Here is a 24,313-nt window from a genome sequence, read left to right on the forward strand (position 1 = left end):
AAATGTATTTTCACATACTACTGATGAATTATTGTAAATTAAAACAATGCCATCTGTAATAGCACTAAAAAAAGCCCATGAAATAGTTAGAGATAAATCAAATACATGCAAGGTTATGCTTGAAACTATAAACATTGCTGAGAGAAATACAAGACTGTGTTTATGTGTTGGAAGACTCAATATTGTCAAGGTACCAATTTCTTCAAATATAACCCCCAAATTTCAAAGTTATAGAGGGTTTTTTTTGATAGAAATGAAAAGTTGATTCTAAAATTTATAAGGAAGAGCAAAGAACAAGAATAGTCAAGACAATTTTAAAAAACAAGAACAGATTTGGGGGACTTACACTATTTCGAGATTTACAGCCATCAAGATAATATGAAAATGGCCAAAGTTTAGACAGGTAAGTGGAACAGAACATAGACTCACATGTTCAATTGATTTTCAATAAAATTTGAAAGGCATTTACATGGAGAAAAAGTTTTTCAACAAACAATAATGAAACAATAGGATATTAATCTATAATCTTGAACCATATACAAAACTTAACTTGAAATGGATTATAGACCTAATTGTAAAACCTAAAACCCAAAAAGGGGCTTCCCTGGTAGCTCAGCTGGTAAAGAATCCATCTGCAATGCAGGAGACCCTGGTTTGATCCCTGGGTTGGGAAGATTCCCTGGAGGAGGGCATGGCAACCCTCTCCAGTATTCTTGCCTGGAGAATCCCCATGGACAGAGGAGACTGGCGGGCTACAGTCCATGGGGTTGCAAAGAGTCAGACACAGCTGAGCTAGTCTCACATAGCACACAAAACCCATAAAACTTCTACAGAAAATCTAGCAGAACATCTTTGTTACCTTGTGTTTGGCAAAGATTTCTTAGGTAGGACACAAAAACATGAGCCATAAAAGAAAAAAAACTTGACAAATTGGATTTCATGAAAATTAATTATTCTGCTCTTGGGAAGACAGCGTCAAGAAAATGAAGCGAGACCACAGACTTAAGATAATATTTGCCAAACATCTGATAAAGGATGTCCAGAATATAAAGAACTCTCATAACTCAATAAGAATATAATCCAACTAAAAATGATGTGAGGGACTTCCCTGGTGATCCAGTGGTTAAGAATCTGCCTCCTGATACAGGAGACAGGGGTTCAATCCCTGGTCGGGAAGGTCCATGTGATCTAAGCCCACGTGCCACAACTACTGAAGCTTGGACTCTAGAGCCCATCCCCACAACAAGAAAAGTGGCCACAACAAGAAGCCCCAGCACCACAACGAGAGAGTAGCCCCGTCCCCTCACTGCAGCTGGAGAAAGCCCACTTGTAGCAACAAAAACTCAGCACAGCCAATAAATAAATAAATAAAGATCTGAACAGACATTTCTTCAAAGGAAGTATATAAATAGCAAATAAAGCCATGGAAAGATGCCCAACATCATTAGGAAAATGCAAGTTAAAGACAGAATGAGATACCACTATAAATTAAGAGAATGCCTATACTTTTAAAAAGCTGGTCATACTAAGCCCTGGTGAGGTTGCAGAGTAACTAGAATTTTTGTTCATTGCTGGTGGGAGCGTAAAATAGAGCAGACACTTTGGAAAGCAGTTCTGCCATTTGTTATAAAGTTAAACATAGACTCACCATATGACCCAGAAATCCTACTCCTAAGTATTTACCCATGAGAAATAAAACTGTATATTCATATTAAAACCTATACCTACACATTTATAGCTTTGTTCATAGTTGCCAAAAATGAAAAACAATCCAAATGTTCTTCTATTGTGAATGGATAAACAAACCCTGATATAATCACATAATGGAATACTACTCAACAATAAAAAGAAATGAACTGCTGATAAATGCAAAAACATGGTGTTAGGGGAAAGAAGCCAGGTACAAAATGCTGCATGACATTACAGAAAAGAGAAAGCGATAGAAATAGAAAACAGTGGTTGCCGAGGGCTTGGAGTATGGGTTGGGGGCTGGATATAAAGGGGGAATAAGGAAAATTTTAAAAATATTTTATCTCTTGATTTCAGTGGTAGATATATGACATCATACATTTTTATCAATTCATAGAATTGTACACCTAAAAAGGGTGTATTTTATAATATGTAAAGTTTACCTCAATCAATCTGACTTAAATTTGTAAACACTGATTAAGGGATCCCTAATTTTTTCCCATAGAATTCAAGTCCTCTGAATTATTTTCAGTGAGAGTTGATGTCAGAGTATTTTCACACTCTATCATTCTCTGGGGAATCAACAGGTGCTGATTTTAAGCGTCTATTCTTAAGCGATCTCCAATATTGCATCTGTGATTTTCTTTCAAGCTGCTGATGCTCATCCTATAAGTTTTGATGCTGGATCTTTATTGATCTAACTAAAAGATGTCAAATAAAATGTTTGCAGACCATCAGGACTCATATTTCTGGTGGCATACTGGTCAATTGCAAACCCTCTACATTTTGGCCAACAGACCTTTCAGAGACAATTTAAACGTGGGCTAACATCTAAAGTTTGTGCACAGGCAGGCAACAACAACTGCATTGCAGCTGCCACCTGGATAACAGCAATTGTAAGAATCTGTTAAATTCTCAGGTATTAAAATGTGAATGTGCCAATCTTCAAGTTGGTCAGATATTATTATGGGAGAAATCTACATGGAGAAGCTGGACTCCAGAGCTCCTTTTGAAAATCCAGTTGAAACAGTGATGTGATAGAATATTTTTAATTAGTTTTACAATTTTTTTTTTCAGAGAACTACGTTTTCAATTGGCTTAGGTGATATGTATGCACAATACAAAGTTCAAATTGTAAAACAGAGTACATGAAAAGTCTCCCTCCAACCCCTTGACCCTCAGACACCAAGTTCCCTCTCTGAGAGAACCACTGTTGGGGGACCCCGTATGTCTGAATGGATTGAGAAGGCAGAGGCTAAAGAAGTGGAAGGAACAAAAGCCCATTTGTCAACTAAGAAGAAAAGACAATAGTCTGGTGGCAGAGGTACAGGAAATAAAGCCATAAATTCAGATAGTGGGGATGTATATCACTGAGAATTGAGCTTAGTTACAAATGCAAGCAATCTAAGAAACGGTGACTTAAGACAAAGATTTATATTTTTCTCATATGAAGGAAGTCTGGGTGAGCACTTAAGGGCTGATATAGCTGTTCAATTATGTCATTAATTCTCAGGCCTCTTCTATATTTCTGTTCTACCATCTTTAGAAGGTAGTCTCAGGTAGCAAAAGTGGTCAGTGTTGCTCCAGCCATCATATCCAGATACCAAAGGAAAAAGAAAAAGAAGAAAGGGCAACAGTGCACGTGCTTGCTCTCTCCTATTTATCCCGATTCATTTCAACTCTGTTCTTCTCCTTTCCCATATGCTCTCTGTTTCAGCAGGCTGGCCTGTGTGGGCTACATCAGTGGCTTTCTTGCCCTTGGTATTCTGATAGGTTCAGCCCACAGGATCCATTGCAGGAGATTAGAATGTGAGAAGAGCCTGGGCTCAGGATTTTTTTCTTCACTGACTCCCTTTCTACAAAGTCACATCTGGCTGGCTGCCACCTGAAGGCCACTGTTCTCAAGGCAATCTGTTCTACCTGACCCTCTCCTTACCGGCACAGAAGGAGATAACAGTTTGGCTGATCCTAATCTTGTGTCTGTGCTTGTGGTCAGTGGTGCCCGACTCTGCAACCCCATGAACTGTAGCCCTCCAGGCTCCCCCGTCCATGGAATTTTCCAGAGAAGAATAGTGGAGTGGGTTATCATTTCCTACTCCAGGGGATCTTCCCGATCCAGGAATTGAACCCACATCTCTTGCGTCTCCTGCGCTGGCAGGCAGATTCTTTGCCACTGCATACTAATCTTGTACTCCTGCTCTATTCTTCATGATTTCTATACGTTCTGCTCACATGTTTATCAACAGTCCCATTATATATAAAACCTTCCATGTTATCCTAATTTCAGTGTTCCAGCTGTTTCCCTGCTGGAATTCAGAATGATATAAGTCACAGGCCTGCTGAGTCAGCCTCTTTTAAGAAGTCTTCCTAAAAGCTTCACCCAACAATTTCTTCTCGCAATTATAAGTTAGATGGCCATTCTGCTGAAGGGATGTAGGGATATACATATGGCTTATTGTTGGTGGTCAGGGGACTGGTCATTAATAATGAAGAAGGAGGACTAGACACTGTGTAGGCAGCTAGATGGTTCTCTTATAAGGGGGATAGAGGGAAAAATAAAGATGCCCCTCATCCCAGTGCCCTGTGACAAGCTGGAGGGGTGGGACAGGGTGGGAGGTGGAAAGAAGGTTCAAGAGGAGGGGACATGTGTATACCTCTGAGAAACATTAATTTGTCATTAACCAGTCTGAGGAGAGCGGCACAATGCATCAGTCATTGAATTTCAAGTAGCAGTCACATTTTAAAAGTGAAAGTCGCTCAGTCATGTCCGACTCCTTGCTACCCCAAGGATTATACAGTCCATGGAATTCTCCAGGCCAGAATACTGGAGTGGGTAGCCTTTCCTTTTTCCAGGGGCTCTTCGCAACCCAGGGATCAAACCCAGGTCTCCTGCATTGCAGGCAGCTCTTTCAGCTGAGCCACAAGGGAAGCCCCACATTTTAAAGGTCACTGTCAAATTCATAGGCAACTGCTCTTGAAGTTTCCAAACTTTGAAGGTCTTTTTCTCCCCTCTCTTATACAGCCTCTTGTAAGAATCTGATTAAAAATAGGCCTTTTTAACTCTGAAAAAATACATGTAAACCATATGCACAATTGTTTAACAGGATTCTTTCTACACAAAAATCCAATGCAATAAAGTCTTTTTTTTTTTTTTAAAGCATAGCATAGTTGTTACGAAATTGTGTCCTGGAGCTAAATTACTAAAGTTTGAAATCTGGTTCCACGTATACCAGTGGTGTGTCCTTGAGCAAGTTATCTAGCCCCCATGTTTGTTTCCTGATCCATAAAGTAGATGGAGTGGCCGTGAGGAGGTACTTGGCAGACCTTCTAGTTCAAGGAGCACAGTGGCTAAGGGCCCTGCTGCTGCACTTTGGAACCCACTGTGACATTTGTGACACGGCCACTTCTCCCATGGGCTTCTCCCCACCAGTGATGGAATATGGCAGGGATACCAAGGCGGGCTCGTTTCTGGAAGATACTAGATTCCATCAGCTAACATTAGCTTGAAGACAAACCCCTCCTGAGCTTTGGTGAACTTCATTAAGACTGCTCTGGGATCCAAGACAATTCTACCAACCTTTCTTCTCTCTTTCACTCAGGGTTAAACTTGGACTGTGGTCTAGTGACTCTCCCAGCCTTTACCAGCTCCCCTTCACTTCCTTTCTCAAAGGCATTTTCCTTGATAAAATCTTCACACGTTTATTCTGGTCTTGGTATCTGCTTCTCAGAGGACCTGGACTAACACAGTAGGGATAATACTAGTTCCTACCTCTCACTGAGTTGTTGAGAGAATAAAGGAGTTAATTCATTTACTGTGTTTACAATAGTATTTGACAAATGGTAATAATTCAATCCATTTCAGTTATTAAAGACCAGATCTTACATGACTACTATTACAGCAGACTAGATAATCCCCAAATCTTCCATTATTAAATACCACAAAATTATGATGAAATACAGAAAATAGTCTTCTACCTGCATAGTTGAGTTTATAAAAAATAAAAAACCCCAGGGGCAAAATGAAGAGGGACCTAAAAACCAGAGCAGCAGTCCTGAGTTCACAGTGTAGCTGTCACCAGGGAATTTCATGACAATGTTAAAGCTGAGACTTGTCAAAGAGCTTTAGAACAAAAGTGGGGACTAAAAGCCAAACCATCAGCAAAAAGAGATCAAGGAAGCTTGTCTATCTTCACTTATATCTGGATAAAGGAAAAAGATTCCTCAAGACACCTGCCCTCACTGAGGGCAGAGTTTGGCATTTATACCATTCTTGTAGCTGAGAACTCCCAAGCTGGTAATATCAGTGACAGAGTGAATACAAGTCCTCTTGGAGGGATAAACCCTCAGTGAATTCTCAGGGTTCTCTTCGACATAGCCCTGAAGATGATCTCACAATCCAAAACTGCAGAACCAACAAGGAAATAATTCACCATGAGTGAGCTTTAGTAGTGTGAGGAGCAGGATTAGATTCCCAACAACTTAAGGTAGTTATTTTAAATATTTTAGATAATCTCTGGCTGATATAATCTATCACATTAAAGAATGGAATTAAAAAAAAAAACAAAACCAAAGATCGAGATTCTCAAAAATAACCAAACAAAAGTTTTAAAGACTTTCTTATCTGAGGTTCTTTAGAAAGCAGAGCTGAAGGCAAGGTTTAGGCTATTGATTTGTTATTCAGGAGATGAAGCCTGTTGAGATGAAGGCAAGGAAGAAAGGGGAAGTGGGCCAAGGAAAGATGTGAAGCAAGGTGATAGGGTATGTTACAGTGCTGGCCACTATTTGATAAGCCATGGAGAAACAGCTGGTCACTTGGCAGGAATTTTGCCTAGCACCCAGGACTTCTCTGAAAAGTTTTCAGAAAGAAACACCACCTCTATTTGGAAGGAGAATTTATTTCCCCAGCTCCCTCCTTCTTCCCATTTCCTATTGCTCAAATCCACTCCATGGAGAGCTAACCCATAAGTGCAGTGTTGTTCATCCTTTGATGCTACTCAGTAAACTAGATCCTCTGTCCAGAAGTAGAGGGACAACTTGGTGCAGACACCCTAGCATGTAGAAGGTGAAGCATTGTGATCCCAGGCCTCCAGCCAACTTGGGCAGCTCAGCAGAGATGGCAGAGTACCCACACATTTGTGTGAGTTACTAGGAGTTGGAAGAACTTTGAGGATAGAGAGGCAGTTTGACTCTGAGGTGGTGAACAAGCTTAGATTCTGATATGAAATTAAAAATAGTCATCAAAATTAAATACTTCCCAGTAGATAGATTGAATAGTATATGGATACAGCTGGAGATGAAATCTTATATTGCAAGAGATAATTTAAGAAGTTATACCTCTATGCTATATATATATATATGGAATGCTTCATAAATTTGTGTGTCATCCTTGTGCAGGGGACATGTTAATCCTCTCTGTATCATTTCAGTTTTAGTATGTGTGCTGCCCTAAATAAGCATCTCTATGCTATATTCTGGAGAAGGCAATGGCACCCCACTCCAGTACTCTTGCCTGGAAAATCCCATGGACGGAGGAGCCTGGTAGGCTGCTGTCCATGGGGTCACTAAGAGTCAGATACGACTGAGCAACTTCACTTTCACTTTTCACTTTCATGCACTGGAGAAGGAAATGGCAACCCACTCCAATGTTCTTGCCTGGAGAATCCCAGGGACGGGGGAGCCTGGTGGGCTGCCGTCTATAGGGTTGCACGGAGTCAGACATGACTGAAGCGACTTAGCAGTAGCAGCAGCATGCTATATTCTGAATAAAAAAGAAAAATTGAGGCATGAAAGAGTAAAAAGATGAAATTTATAGCCAATAGGAATTTCAGAAGGTGAGAGTAGACAGGAAGAGGTTACACTGATAAAGAACATGAATCCTTAGATTCAGTTTCTATGTGATATTTTTGATGTTCAAGGACAGCTTTTGTATGCAGAGAAGGTGATTTTCATTTATTTGGGTTTGATTTTTTTACAACTTTACCTACTGCAATTATAAATTTAAAAGCCTAGTTTTTCTTAAACTCCTAAATTCATATTATAAGTTTTATTACACTATTTTATATCCAGTAAATTTTATATAAAATAGAGACAATTTTCAGGGAAACTTTCACATAAATGGCCTGATTACTTAAGGGAATTTGATTTTAAATAATATTAAGTAAACTTGAATAGGACAGACTAATTACCTTTAAATACTTCAAATAATATTTATATGTTTAATGTATTCAGTTTTCCTTAAGACTTACAAGGTCCAAACTCAACAAACTTATAACTCAATAAGCTAACCTTTCCCATATTGTTAAACTCTCTAATGTAAGATCTTTTAACTACTCTACCACTGTTTATAAACTAAGTCACTTATATCATTCAACTTCAAATTAAGTGTTTAATTTAGAATCACAGGTCAATTTGTCATACATTTTAATATGCCAAATTCAATCATATTTTATAAGTATCTTAAATGCCAAACAGTGATTATCTTGATTGTAATACAAAATGATTAACACCATGGGTTTGACATATTTCATAATTTCATATTTCTGGAGTTAAGAGACACAAACCACTGAACTTTACTGTGACTTTTAAATTCCTAAGCCAATAACTCAGGATGTCGGGCTTCCCAGGTGGCTTAATAGCAAAGAATATGATTGTCACCTGGGGCAAGTTGGAGTTGCTTATTGAACAGACACATTTATTTCAGGAATGTCAGGCCTGCAGCTGCCTATGTCCAGTGTGGTCCTTCCTGGATCACACACTGACATACTGAGTCCCGTTTTAGTAATCTCGAAATTGCAGGAGACTCCATGTCTATACCCTTCAGGTGAGGCTGATACCTCCTCTTTTCAACTACACAACCACATAATATTCTTTGTAACCTTTTTCTCTTTTGAGGACTTGATTTGATCATCTGAATTCTTCAACCTCCAACCAGATTGCAACTGATTTTGTTCACTCATCTCATTACTGTCTGGTTGAACTCTATTTTCGTTTTTCTCCCTATGTCTTTGGGTCACAGGTTTTGGCAATCTATAGTCTTTGGCTTTATGATTACAACAATTATGAATGGCATAAATAAAAATAGATGCACACTGAGACACACTGAAGCACAGAATAACAACAAAGACAGAGAATATCTTGAAACAACCAGAGTTTTGTGCCAACAGTCCTCCTACAAACATGGTGAACATGCCTAAAACCTGCAGGACTTCCTGTAAGCAGTGTGGCAAGCACCAACCCCTCAAAGTGACACAATACAAGGGCAAGAGTTTTGCGTATGTCCAGGGAAAGTGGCATTATGAAAGGAAGCAGAGTGGCTATGGTGAGCAGACTAAGCCAATTTTCCAGGAAAAACTAAAATCACAGACTGTGCTGAAGTTGTAGATCAAAGGATTCTTGCTATTAAGAGATGTAAACATTTTGAACTGGGAGGATTTAAGAAGAGAAAGAGTCAAGTGATGCAGTTCTAAGCATCATCTTTTGCTCTTATAAAGGTAATAAAGTCTTTAAGTTAAAAAAAAGTAGAAAAATTACATCATCAAAGTGGAGTGATAGATAGCAGAGTTCTAATTAACAACAGTTGAATAGTGTCTTTGAAGCAAGAGAAAATAGTGAATCTACACTTTTATACTCAGTCAAGCTATCATTCAGGAATGGGAAAACAAAAGTCATTTTTAGAAAGGCGAAGTCTAACTTCATTAACACACACTGAAAAAAAACTGCTGAAAAAAAAACCCTTCTGTATGAAAACCCTTGCTATTTGCTATCTGAAACTCAGGAATGAAAAAGATTTGCATAACATGGTGTACTTTTCAATCTCAATACCCAAAATCATTACCCAAATCTAGGAACCCAAAAATTCAGATGATGAAAACAACTTACACTAAAGAAAGAAATTAATTCACAAAGAAAGAAGTGAGTCTCAAGATGGAACGATGAGCTAGAAAAATGACAAAGCATATAGATAAACCTAAGTGATCCCTGATTGTTTAAAATAATAAAAAAAAAACAATTGTTTTTGGGAGATACAAAAACTACATAAATAAAATATGCACTGAACATGTCAAGTAGGATAGGTGATGTGAATGAACAAGTTCAAGATTTGGCAAACAGCAGTAGACATTTAGGAATGTTGATTGTAGAAGACACCGTTGTCACTCAGCCCACATTCTTTCTGTCCACCTAGTTCACTTATTGATGGGATAGACAGTGTAATGGGATGCCAGGTGTTGCTCAAGCACATGTGTCTCTCTTCTATGCCTGATGTCTTTCTGCTGCATCATAGAACTTTCTCTGCCTTAAGCAGGTGTAATCTGAACATGCAGGGGAGTTAACATTTCCAGGGATGACTTTCAACCAATGGAGGAGTCAGTAGATAAATGTTCCAACCTTCTTATCTCCTCACAGTAAAGCTCTGAACCAAGCTTCATGTGGTCGTTCATAGGATTTGAGCCCCTGTCATCCACAACAATAAACGGCTCATGAGCGTTTCCTAGACCTGCTTTTCTCTTTCCCCTGCCTCACTTCCCCTTTCCTTGTTAGCCCTTCCTGAAGTCACCTCCCAAATGCCTGTACTCAAGGTCGGGTCCTAAGGGCAACTCTTGGAAGAATCCATCTTAACACACTGGTTAGTTTCAGCATTAAATTTATGGATGCTTGTGACAATTTTAAGAGTAAATCACTAAAATGGAACAGATAGAATGTGTAACTTACAAACAAATATAGGTGAAAAGGAGAAATTTTTTTTAAAAAGTCTTAAGTCAATAAAGATAGGAAAGTGATGGAGGGGGAGAGAAACTTAAGAGAGTAAATGTCACATTTCATAGAATGTAAGATGACATCACTTGTAAAATACAGCTAAAATTTTGCATGCTAATAAGGAAGAAAAAAGCTGCCAATTACAACTTCAATTATACAGGTGTTATAATGTCAAAGATGTTTAACAGTGGGGGGAAATGTGTGTCTTAGACTTGATGAAATTTGGTAGTGCAAAGTAAGATTTTAGAAATAAAAGTAAATATTCAATAATCATAATATGAAGGGGCTAAAATCATTTAGAAGATCAAATTGTCTAATTAGGCTTGTATTTTTTTGAAAACTAGCTGTACGCTGTTCATAAGAGACATACTTCAAACATAAAATATGAGGTCACACATAAAAGAACTGTGTTGGGAGCCGTTCTGGAACTACTGCCTGGTGACAAAGTCACGGCACCAATCAAGAAGAAACTGCAAAGCGGTTTCTCTCCAGGATTGGAGCCTTCATTCCTTCCTGTTTCTATGCTTCTGTTGTGGTTAGCTGTGTTTCTTTCTTTCTGTTGGGAGCCATTCTGGATCTACTGCTGGATGACAAAGTCACGGCACCACTTAAGAAGAAACAGTTTCTCTCCAAGAAGCAGTTTCTCTCCAGGATCGAAACCTTCCCTCCTTCCTGTTTCTATGCTTTTGTTGTGGCTAACTCTGTTTCATTCTTTGATGGCTGGAGTTGTAGGGGCTTCCATGATGAGGTCATGAGAGTCCAGTAAAAAGAAAAATGATCCCTTGCCCCAGAGAAACAGTCCAAAAATGATTAAACCTACTGAGGTCCCTGGCTGGTGGGTCCCTAACACTCATCCAGGGAATAAGGCCATGATCATTTGGAAAACAAGCCCTAAGCCTATTGTGACATGGCCTCATGAGGAAATTGTTATTGATGACTGGAAAACTTGGGTCATGTATCAGGGAAAATTACAGAAACTAAGCCAATTGCCTTTTCCCCTCAGAATCTAAGCATAAACAGAAAAGAAATACATAAATTGCATTGTAAATAGTTTCTAGGTAAACTGCAAGAGACTTCCCTCTGCCAGAAATAGTCTTGTGGTATGTGGGTAGATGGTAAACAAGCCACCGCTGACAATGGCTGTACTATGAAAAACTTTGCCCTTAACCACCACTATAGTACTTACTCACTGAAGCAAGACGCTGTATTTGCTGTAGTAGCAGGCTGTACAAAATAAGTAGATGGAATAATATGATTTATAGACTATGTTTTAGTAAAATAGAAATAGGTTTCAGGGTAAACATGTAACCAATATGTGATAATAGACTAGGAAAAAACTTTTAACACATCTTAGAATCAGGGGATGTTGATCTGATTGGAAAAATATTGTAAGAATCATTATGTAGAAGATCATGTGCTATATAAATAGAGACTAAAGCAATAAAGATTATGGTCCTTGGGCCATCAAAAACTCTGTCTCCTTTCTTTTCCTTTCGCTGACGCCATTCATCCCTTGGGGACCCCTGGACCAGCTGGAGCGGGACTCTGGCAGAACTGAAAAAGATGACACCAAGCAAATACTGACCAAACAAAGCTGGTATAGCTAACTCAAAATGAGACAGACTTCATCTCTAGAAATGCTTTTTGTTGTAAGGAGGGTCAGTTCATAATGACACATTTTCAATTCATAACGAAGAAATGATATTTTTAAATATACACCTCAAACATAGCCTCAAAATATATAACACAAAAAATTGAGAGACCTACTAGGAAAAATGTCAAATCAACAGAAGGGAAATTTGGGGTACTCTGGTGGTCCAGTGGCTAAAGACTGTTTTCCCAATGGACGGGACCCCAGTTGGACTCCTGATCAGAGAGCTAGATTCCACATTCTTCCACTAAGACTTGGTGCAGCCAAATAAATAAATGAATGAATAAATTAGAAGGAGATTTTTCACATATCTTAGTTTTGATGGAACAAATAATAAGTATTTAGAAGCTATTAATGATATAATAAATGTGATATAATGAAATCAAGCACCGAAGAATTGATGCTTTTGAATTGTGGTGTTGGAGAAGACTCTTGAGAGTCCCTTGGACTGCAAGGAGATCAAACCAGTCCATCCTAAAGGAGATCAGTCCTGAATGTTTATTGGAAGGACTGGTACCGAAGCTGAAGCTCCAACACTTTGGCCACCTGATGTGAAGAACTGACTCATTGGAAAAGACCATGACGCTGGGAAAGATTGAAGGCTAGAGGAGAAGGAGACGACAGAGGATAAGATGGTTGGATGGCATCATCAACCCAATGGACATGAGTTTGAGCAAGTTCTGGGAATTGGTGATGGACAGAGAAGCCTGGTGTGCTGCAGCCCATGGGGTTGCAAAGAGTCAGACACGACTGAGCCGCTAAACTGAGCGAACTGAGCATATATTGAACTCTATACCTCAAATTTAAAATTACAAATTTACTCAAACATAAATGGAACATTTATGAAAATTAGCTACATATTAGTCCACACATCAAGTCTCTACAAATACTAAAAGAATCAATATCACACAGATTACATTATCTGACTATAGTACCATTAGGCTAGAAAGCAATAGCAAAGATCACACAGAAATATATTTGGAAATTTAGAAACCTCACTGTTAAGCAGTTTTGGGGTCAAAGACAATATTGTAAGGGACATTAAAAAATATTTCAACTGAACAATAATGAAAATCTACATATCAAAACTCACGGGGTACAGCCAAAGCAGTACCTTTAGAGAAATTTACATCCTCATATCCTCAAAGAAGTCTGAAAATTTATGAGTTAATCATGCAACTCAAGAAGTTAGAAAGAACAGAGTTCAAAGTAATTAAATAGAGGATAATAAAGATATGATCAGCAATTAATTGTAGTAGATTGGATTATTAGTCTCAGTTTTTGTTCTCCTGTAATAGGATTATACATCGACACCCACACTCACTCATCAGCCTGTGAAATTATCCACCCCTATAAAAACTGACAGCCCCTTCTAGGATGGCCCACAGTCTGCCTGTGTTGTGTGTTTCTCTCTAAATAAATCCACCTCTCACCTATCACTTTATTTCTCCCTGAATTCTTTCTGCGATTAGATATCAAGAACCCGGGCTTCGTTAAGTCCTGAGGCCAAGTGTGTGCTCTTAGTTCAAAGACCATGAGTTTGGGTTGGGTTCAAGTCCTGGCCATTTGGGTTCAAGTCCCAATCTGAAGGGCACGGTTTCAGACTGAGGAGGATAAGACATGAACAGAACCTGAAACTTGGAGTCTAGATCCTGAATTATAGCCGAACCCTGCTGATGTAGCTGACTCACATATCCTTTAGAAAGAAATCTTGTTTAAATGCTGACTTGTGGTTTGATATGCGAAAGAAGGCTGAGTGCCAAAAATTGATGATTTTGAATCATGGTGCTGGAGAAGACTCTTGAGAATGCCTTGGACAGCAAGGAAATCAAACCAGTCAGTCGTAAAGGAAATCAACTCGGAATATTCTTTGGAAGGACTAAACTTAAGCTCCAATACTTTGGCCACCTGATGCAAAGAGCCGATTCACTGGAAAAGACAGTGATGCTGGGAAAGATTGAAGGCAAAAGGAGAAGAGGGTGGCAGAGGAAGAGATGGTTAGATAGCATCACTGACTCAGTGGACATGAATTTGAGCAAACTCTGGGAGAGTAGAGGACAGAGGAACCCGGCATGCTATATAGTCCATGGGGTCGCAAAAAGTCAGAGATGACTCAGGGACTGAACAATTGCAGCTAAAGCTAATTCATTTGTGAAACAGAAAATATATAATAGGGCATTGCCAAATCTAAAATCCAATCTTCTGAAAAGACATCTATCAGAAATTTTTGCCAGACATGATGGATGATTGGAGGTGGGAGTGGAAGGGAGGGAGAGAGGAACAGAGAGGAAGGAAACAAATGACCAAATGATGAATAAAATAGGAGACTGAGCTATAGATACATCAGTGAGCTTTAAAATGAAAGAGTGCCGTGAATAATTTGATGCCAATAAATTTGGAGACTTAAAGTAGATAATGTCCTAGAAAAACAACTTACTGAAATCAACTGAAAGAAAAGAGAAAATCTGAGTAAGTGTAAAACTATTTTTTTAAATTAACAAGTAATTCAGACTTCTGATGAAATACATGATGGAATAAATATACTTTTCCCTATTCTCTACTCAGAGTACAACCAAGAACCCTGAACATTAAATATAAAACAAACCTAAGACGACTCTGAAAGGTAGAGGGTAGGCTGATCAGCTAGGGACCACAAAGTAGTGAGTTTCCTGGGTTTTCTTTTTGCCTCATAAATCCCAGATTTGAAGCTGAATATTTCAGAAACCAAAAAGCTAAAGTGTGTTAGTCGACCAGTCATGTCTGACTATGTGCGGCGCCATGGACTCTAGCCCGCTGGCTCCTCTGTCCATGGGATTTCCCAGGCAAGGACACTGGAGCGGGTGACATTTGTGCAGACAAAAGAAGTTCTGACGATGCCATACTTAGCAATACTAATCACACCACTAGTAATACTAATACTAATATGATACCTTAGTCTAACAAATCTGTACTCAGGTTAAAGGTGGCATCAATATTTTTTTCTAAGAATGAGAGCTGCAGAAGGAAATGGTACCCACTCCAGTATTCTTGCCTGGAAAACCCTATAGACAGAGAAGCCTGGTGGGCTACAGTCCATGGGGTCGCAAAGAGTTGGACATGACTGAGCTGCACACAGACACACACACACACAAGAATGAAAGCTGGGTTATTCCATGTTGGAGTATTTAAAGGTTCTATTTTTACACTTTTTCTTTTTTATTTGGCTGCACCTCATGGCATGTAGGATCTTAGTTCCCCGACCAGGGACCAAATATGAGCCCTGGGAGTGAAAGTGCCAAGACCTAATAACCACTGAATCACCAGGGAATTTCCTACACTTTTTCTAAAATAACATATTTATTCCTAGAAGGTCTTTTATATGGTTAAGATCTTAAAATGACAAGAGTTAATCCATGTATAAAGCCCAAGTAATGTAGAACACAGACAGTCTCTGACTTACAATTTACAATGGCACAAAAATGATATGCATTGTATAGCAACCAAACTTAGAAATTTCAATTTTGATCTTTTCTTGGGTTAGACTTATGTGACACGGTACTATCCTGTGATGCTGCTGCTCCCAGTCAGGCATGCTATCATGAGAGTAAAAAAAATCTATATACACTTAACCATTCTGTTAAGGGTTGTTGCAAATGTACAAACTTTTTTTTTTTTTACTTTCAGTACATTATTCAGTAAGTTGTATGAGATATTCAATACTTTATAATAAGGCAGGTTTTGTGTTAGATGATGTTGCCCAACTGTGTGTTAATGTAAGGATCCTGAGCACATTTAAAGTAGACTAGGCTAAGTGCTCATGTTTGGTAGGTTCGACCCAGAGATCAAACCTGCATCTCCTGCATTGGCCAGCGGGTTCTTTACCGCAGAGCCACAAGGGAAACCATGTATTTAATTGGTGCCCCTTGAAGAGGAATGGGCCAGGCTCTGAGGTTACAGGCACTTTCTTTTTATAATTACTCAGCTTACTTTCACTCCATGGGAAATAGATGGGGAAACAGTGGAAACAGTATCAGATTTTATTTTTTTGGGCTCCAGAATCACTGCTGATGGTGACTGCAGCCATGAAATTAAAAGACGCTTACTCCTTGGAAGGAAGGTTATGGCCAACCTAGATAGCATATTGAAAAGCAGAGACATTACTTTGCCAACAAAAGTCCATCTAGTCAAGGCTATGGTTTTTCCAGTAGTCATGTATGGATGTGAGAGTTGGACGGTGAAGAAAGCTGAGCACCGAAGAATTGATGCTTTTGAACTGTGGTGTTGGAGAAGACTCTTGAGAGTCCCTTGGACTGCAAGGAGATCCAATCAATCCATCCTAAAAGAGATCAATCCTGGGTGTTCATTGGAAGGTCTGATGTTGAAGCTGAAACTCCAGTACTTTGGCCACCTCATGCGAAGGGTTGACTCATTGGAAAAGACCCTAATGCTGGGTAGGTTTGGGGGCGGGAGGAGAAGGGGAAGACAGAGGATGAGATGGTTGGATGGCATCACCGACTCGATGGACATGGGTTTGGGTAGACTCTGGGAGTTGGTGATGGACAGAGAGGCCTGGCGTGCTGCAGTTCATGGGGTCACAAAGAGTCGGACACGACTGAGCGACTGAACTGAACTGAACAGCTTACTTTGCTGGTTCTGGGATGTACTCAGTGGCTACCATGTCTCAGATTTCACTACATCTTTTTGGATTCCTTTTGATATGGTACCTCTTTCATTTTGAACACACAGGGCTAGTGGGTAGCAAACTTTCTGGATCTTTATACATCAGAACACATGAGCAGCTGTCATGAGTGCACACTCTTCGGATCTCTGACTACAGAGAGCATGATGGACCCGTGGTCCCCACTGCAGCCTGTGAGATCCATCACAGATTTCATGCTAAGCCTTCCCATAGGCTGCCTCCAGCCAATGATGAGCAGGGAGACCAGGGACTCCACTTCAGCTTGAGGACTTCCTGGAAGCCTTTTTGAACTCTTCTAAACTTTCTCTGCAGTCTAAGACACTCCCCCACACCCTTTCTCTCTTCCTTCTCCCCTCTCCCTGGAGTTGGATTAGCCTTGTGGTCTGTGGTCTGAAGCCTCAGCCACCCTCTTGGATGCCTTTGTCTCTTTAGGTGCTTGCTTCATACACAATTCTGTCTTGGCATGTTTCTTATAGGACCTGAGCTTTCACAACATCTTAATTTCACCTCACATTTGATTTTTTTGCACCAAGAGTCCTATTCCTAGTCATTTTCCCCCGTTTTTGATGGCATTGCTCCATTGTCCTTTAGTATCCAGAACTGCTGATGAGGTTTTTATTGTTTCTTTGCAAAAACATTTAGAAATTTTCTCATTCTTAAGATACAGAAACCTCAACTAGTAGGTACCTAGGTGTGTGTATTTTAGAATTTTTGCCTGCTTAATACTTGCCGGGCTCTTTCAATTTAATGCCATATTCTTAGCTGTTATTTTCCTAGTGATTTCCTTTCCCCTTGTCTCACCCTCAGTTCCTCTGTTCTGTTCTTCTGAGACTTCTGTTAGAACTTCTCAGGTTTACACTCACGAGAACTATATGTCTTGGCAAAAGAGCTGGGTTTTGTTTGTTTTCCTGTAGTAGTTGGTTTGGGAATATGAGACGCCCAGGTCAGCTGGTAGGACTAGAACAAGATCTGCGGAGAGAGGCCCTGAGAGAACCACGGGAAAGCAGACACCAAGCCAGGTGTGTGTGGCTTTAGGCTCTCACCAGGTAAGGCTGTGAGCTTGGAAACACACCCTTTGTGGTTATGAGGGTATTTGTTTCAGTACAACCTATGTGTTCTAAATTTATGGAGATGAGAATATATACTTGAGTGATGGAAAATTCACTGTGTTGGAAAGCCTTCCTCCCACCCCTTATCAGGACCCAGTGAGCCCGAGCTCTGTGTGGGAGGAGATGGTCTGGAAAACGTCAAAGGTGACGAGGTTTCAGCTGGCCTTTGAAGGCTCCATTGTAGAATCCAGGCATATGGATTAGCTTGGCCTGAGGTCAAGAAAGTACACCGTAGTTTCGGAGAAGATTATGTACCGCTGTGGAAGAAGCGGGGATCATCTACTGCAGGAGATGAGGCTAGGATGGAGGGCTGGGGAGTCAAGACAGCAGGGGCCTGACCTGAAGGCCCTGCAATCAATGTGGAATTTCTCCTGAAGGAATTCTCTGAAGGTTTTTTTGAATAGGGACTATGATCCCTATGTTTGGGTTTTATTAAGATACTTCTGGTAGAAGGTAAATTTAGAGAGGGATATAGGAGCCTGTCCACAATAGGGGAAACCTGTATTTCTGTTCCCACGACTGGGACTGGGCAGCCAGTTCAGGGCAGGGTGAGCAGTTGCTGATCTGTCCTGGGAGCTGGGAGGGTGGGATACTGAGAATCAAGGTGGCAAACGTAGAAAGGCCCAGAGAAGAAAACTAGGTGCTCTGCGCCTCTGATCTAAGAGGGAAATAAGAGCTTGCTTGTGAGATGTGATGACATTGGAGGGTGCGAAAGTGGAAAAATACTGTAGGACCTGGCCAAGAAAACTACCCGGAAAGGACCAAGAGGAGAGTTCACCTGGGGCAGGAAAAGATGAGTGTGTGGGAGAGGCTAGCTCCCTAGCTCTCTGGGTTGGCTCATGATCTTCGTGGCTGCCCAGCAGGTGTGGAGAAAATCAAAGGTTCCTTTCTGACATCTTCTCCTTTCCTTCTAGGACCGTGTGTTCACCTGGTTTTCCTCCTACCCCCTCTGACTACTTTGCCCCAGTCTTAGTTGGCTAGGAGGGTCCACTCTTCCAGACCTCTAAATGTAGGGGTATCGCTGAGACCCAGACTCTGGACCCCCTCTGTGTGCTTCCACCCCTTGGATGATCTCCTCTGGCATCTTGGTTTTAAATGCCACTGGTAATCTGAGGACGCCCTACTGATACTGTCTATCAAACAGCCCACTTAATATCTCTACTTGGATATCCAACAGGCATCTCAAACAAGTAAAAGGAATGACTTTTGATTCCCCCTTCATCCTCTGCCAGCCTACTCCTCCCCCATGATTCCCCATCTCATAAAATGACAATTCTCTTTATCTTGGAGTCATTCCTGAGTCTGTCTTGTCATCTTTCCCTTCTGAGTCATGTTCAATTCATCAGCAGATCCTGTCAGTTCTGCCTATGCATCTCTGTCCTGCCCCTGAGCACTCTATCATTCCCAGTGACAGCCACCTCCTAATATAAGCCAATATAACACTCCTCCCCAGGATTCCTGCAATAGTGCTCGACGCTGTTCTCCAGTGATCATGTCACTCTCCTACTCAAATTCTCCCTCTGGGAATGACTTCCCATCACAATTATAATAGAAACTCAATATGGCCCCCAAGGCGCCATCTGAGCTGGCCCTAGTTCCATTTCCTACTTCTTCCATCAACTCATCCAACCATCCTCATTTAGAATCTACCTGCCAATGCAGGAGATGCAGGTTCGATCCCTGGGTTAAGAAGACCCCCTGGAGAAGGAAATGCCAACCCACTTCAGTATTCTTGTCTGGAAAATCCCATGGGCAGAGGAACCTGGTGGGCTAAAGTTCATGGGGTTGCAAAAAATTTGGCACGATTTAGTGACTAAACAACAACAAATATACCAACCACATTTCTCACCTCAGGGTCTCTTCCTGGAATTAAAAAAAATTTTTATTTTAGAACACTACCTAACACAATGCACAAAAATAAACTCAAAATGGATTAAAGACCTAAATATAAGACCAGACATTATAAAACTCTTAGAGGAAAACGTTGGAAAAACACTGTGACATAAATCACAGCAAGACCCTATTTGACCCATCTCCTAAAGTAATGAAAATAAAAACAAACATAAAAAAATTCGATCTAATTAAACTTAAAAGCTTCTACACAACAAAGGAAACCATAGACAAGATGAAAAGAACCCTCAGAATGGGAGAAAATATTTGTAAATGAAGAAATTGACAAAGGATTAATCTCCAAAATACACAAACAGCTTATGTAGCTCAATATCAAAACAACAAACAATCCAACCAAAAAATGGGTGGAAGACCTAAGTAGACATTTCTCCAAAGAAGACATACAGGTGGCCAAAAGGTATATGAAAAGATGCTCACATCACTAATTATTAAAGAAATGCAAATCAAAACTACAATGAGGTATCACTTCACACTGGTCAGAATGTCCATCATCCAAAAAAATCTACAAGCAATAAATGCTGCAGAGAGTGTGGAAAAAAGAGAACCCTCTTGCACTCTTGGTGGGAAGGTACATTGATTCTTCCTGTAGTGTTTCTAATCCAAGATATTCTCCTGCCTCACTCTTTTACTCCATTCAGGTTAAAAGAGCCTTTCCCTGGCCACTCTTATTGTTTTTAGTAGCCCTAATCACTATGGAAACTGGCAACTGGCAAGGTAGAGAGAGCAAAGGTCAAGGGCACTGGGGAGTTGGAGTTGGTGAGGATATAGCTGGCACAGATGGCCATGGATTCCAAGGTAGACACGAAGGGGCAGAGGTCGGGAGCCTGGGTAAACTTGGCGATGGCTGCTGGGGTGGTTGGTGATCAGTAAGTGTGGGCAGAGGGTGGAATGGAAGAAAGGAGCTTAGTCGAAAAAGAAATGTTGGAATTGGATGATCTGGAGAAAGCAAAATGTGAATACATTGTATAATTATGAATTTTTTCAGAACAGGAGTTTTTTGTTTTGTTTTGTTTTTTTAGCTTTTTGTAAATAGTTTCGCACATACCAGACATTCAGTCTATCGGTGAATGAGGACACCCAATCTCCAGGCTTCACAAGTGCACATTCTTACTCTGGCTCCTTGGGTTTTCCAAAGCCGGCAGCAAGGACGTCACATTCTCTTGCCATGTTAACGTCTCACAGTCAACAATTCCTTCTACTCATTGCCACACGGGCTCTGCCAACCTCAGAGGAATTTGGGACGATGCAAATCAGGCCACCTGAATTCGAGGTAGAAAAACTTGCCTGATGTTGCCCAGAAAGTGGTGTCAGAATCAAGACTCAACCACCTCATGGTCACAATGGGTAGGTTCCACTAGTGTTCACCCGATTCTCCTCAATTTCTGACACTGTAGGATTTCAGATGCATACTAGTTCTAAATGTCTCTGCAGAACCTTTTGAAATTGCCCTTCCAATTTCTGCTGCTCTGGGCTACTCACTCCAACTGAATTGCTTCCTCCTTTATGGATGCTACAGTTTTGCATACACATCCAGATTCATCTTTTAGATATCTTCTCCTGACCATGACACTCGGCTGACATGTAGATTTCTTGCAACCAACACAAGTCCTGGCATACAGGAAGCATGCAGCGAGAGCTTGCTGAGTGAACAGTGGTCAACGCAGGGGCAGTGATTCAAGTGAACAGCTAAAAGCCAGGTCTTCTGCTCCACGGACCTGACCACTTGCCTCCCCTCAGGCCAGTTCCACTTCTACCTCAGGAAACCCTTTCAACCCTCCCCTCCCCTCTTTCCATGTTCTTTCCCTAGTGATGGGTAGGGAAAACAGGCCCAGCATCTCAGGAAAGCAGGGTGGAGTCCTGTGCCGACAGGAGAGAAGAGACATAATCCTTGGGATTTATGCTGATAACGCAACCTTGCAAAATCATTCCGCAAAACAGAGGGAGAATTTTGTTTTATCTTGCTTTTTTTGCACCTGTTTCATTGCTGGCAGAACTGCACAGATTGCAAGTCAGTCCATTTCAATGATTTCATAAGTGTTAACCGAGCTTCACAACTCAGTGGCAAAGGGTACATACTTAAAGGACAGGGAAGGTCACAAACAAGGTCTCTGCAGGTGGCAGTGGGCCTCATATTCACAAAAGTCCTCAACTGCAGACTTTCAAGCTTGGTTTCAAATAAGATCGTCTATGCTAAAATCCTAGGCACATCATAAAGGGATGGAAAGATGTTTGTGGAACTTAAAATTAGTGGCCCAGTATCAGACAATTTTCAGTATGCTATGACCTGATTGTGTTCTATGAATCCTGAAATTATCTTGGGCACAGTATAATATTTGCAAAATCCTGTATTACATTCATTAATAGATTAAGTGTAAAAAAATTTCAATGATTTCAATTTCACACAACATGAAAAAAGGCAGGGAATCATGTTAAGTGATCAACAAATGACTTCAAAGAGCAGACAATTTTTTTTCATAAAATTTTGACTATATCCTCTTTATCTTTGTCTCTTTCTCCCTTCTGCCAGCTCCTCTTTCCCCTCTTCCTCCAACTAAGATTCAAAGCTGAAGTAGATAACGTTCAGGGAATTTCCTGGTCCTAGAAATCCACCAGGAGTGGGGCCAGGAGTCCTGCTCAGTGGCTGCTGCATCACCTACCCTTTTCCCAAGATGAGGGACAGACAGACAGACACAAGGCACGGCTCTCCAGTTGCTCTTCTCCTTCCAGCCTCCAGCCTGGCCATGCTCCAGTTTTAAATCGTGGGGAATGGAAGAGTCAACTTGCTGGGCCGGAACTGTGGCCAAGGCCGCTAATAGAGGTATTGCTATTCTGACCCCAGGGCGAAAAGAGTTGTACACAGAAGCTGGGGTCAAGAACTGGAAATATTTCAGAAATCTTCAGAAATATTTGGACTGTAGAGCAGACACCTCATCTTCTGATGCCCTCATAAGACATGTGTGAGAGTGCTGTTGGTCACAACTGCTGGTGGGGAGGAGACATGGAGGAGGGGTGTTGTCTTGGTAATAGCAACTGTGGATAGCCAGTGTCCTTGACAACGGCATCAGTATATCAGACATGAGGGCATATCTAGTGACGGTGGCCCTTTCAGCGTAGATATAGGGCCCCTAATATCTCACATGGGCTTTGGTGGCTCATCAAGCAAGGGGAGGGGGGTGGTATTCATGAATGAACTGCAGAAGGATACATCAGCCCGGCGAGCTAGAGTTTTTTTTATTTTTTAAGCAAATATGGCAGACATTACTGTTACCAAGATGACTGGAGTTGTTGACTGGCACTGACAACTCCCAAAATCATTGAGAAGGAATAAGAGGGGGTGAAGGTCATTCAAAACAGCTAGTGAGGGACCCAGAGAAATGCCACATTCTGCTAGGACTGCCATCTCATGTCTATGTTAATGACGAGGGCCATGGAGGATGGTAAGGGAGCATCGCTTGCAAGTTGTAGAGCCCCATATTTCCAGGTAGAGAACTGTGTTCATGTGCACAGAAGTGAGAAGACTAGGGGAAGAGAGCCTGAATTTAGAGAGACAATCAGTGAGGGACCGGGCAGAGAGGACAGGGTATCCCTGTCTCCTAGGTTGATGAGGTACAGAGGCAGCTGGAGGGGTGGAGGGTGGAGCGGGGGTGGTGATCCTGCAAAATGATTTCCAAAGGTGCCCACTAGATGGCGGCGTCAGTCAGCACATGAGTCTGCAAAGGTTTCTTGGCGAATAGAGGGGGCTCAATGGAAAAATGTCATTTCACAGATGGGAAGATGGAGGATGGGGAGGCGGGGCGATTTGCTCCGAGCATACCAACGACTAGCCTTGTCTCATTCTCCTTGCCTCAGACTTTTAAGGACAATGCAATGACTCTAGGTTCTGCTTCTAGAACTGTAGAACCTTTTTTTTTTTTTTTTGAATCAAAACAAGAAGTGCCAATCTGAGCAGAATCTGCTTGCAATGCAGGAGACACGGGTTTGATCCCTGGGTTGGGAAGATTCCCTGGAGGAGGAAATGGCAACCCACTCCAATATTCTTGTCTGGGAAATCCCATGGACAGAGGAGCCTGGCAGGGTACAGTCCATGCGCTCACAAAGACTCGGACACGACTGAGTGACTAGACAACAACCACTCACACAATAAGATCACAACACTTTCTGAAGGCCTCCCTCATTCCAAGTCACTGAATCGGTGCACTGCGTCAGGAGCCCCCAGGAGGCCCAGTTCTTCCCCAACTAGCAGATGAGACCCAATCGGCATCTCAGCCATCAGGGTAGATAGCAAATCCTCCTGGGTGGTGAGTAGGATTAGGAAGAAGCAGGTTGATTAGTGGAACTCTTTATTCTGCATTTACTCACTTTTGTTTCTATTGGCCCAGGGAGCTCAAGGTTATGGTTTTCACTCGTGGCTCTGGTCAACCAGGAATGAGACAACCTCCCTCAGTGGGGGAGAGCAGCAGTCACCAAGGGAAACCTCTGAGGCTATGCCTAACATTGACCACTAATTTTTATAAACTCTTG

The 24,313-nt window shown here is 41.2% G+C and overlaps 1 protein-coding gene, 1 non-coding gene and 1 pseudogene across 5 annotated transcripts in view; 1 reads left to right on the top strand and 2 right to left on the bottom strand.

Moving 5' to 3' along the window:
- The window catches only part of MOCS1 (molybdenum cofactor synthesis 1), a 386,238-nt gene that overhangs the window by 57,011 nt on the left and 304,914 nt on the right, over positions 1–24,313 (bottom strand). The window lies entirely within an intron of this gene.
- Positions 7,039–7,146, bottom strand: LOC145519252 (U6 spliceosomal RNA). The gene has a single exon (XR_014063669.1). It is a non-coding gene; the product is annotated as a U6 spliceosomal RNA (small nuclear RNA).
- On the top strand, positions 8,866–9,155 carry LOC145516364 (large ribosomal subunit protein eL42-like; annotated as a pseudogene).

The sequence above is a fragment of the Giraffa tippelskirchi genome, chromosome 8, assembly GCF_054371585.1.
Source record: "Giraffa tippelskirchi isolate mGirTip1 chromosome 8, T2T-mGirTip1v1.2.pri, whole genome shotgun sequence".
Classification (NCBI taxonomy): Eukaryota; Metazoa; Chordata; class Mammalia; order Artiodactyla; family Giraffidae; genus Giraffa; species Giraffa tippelskirchi.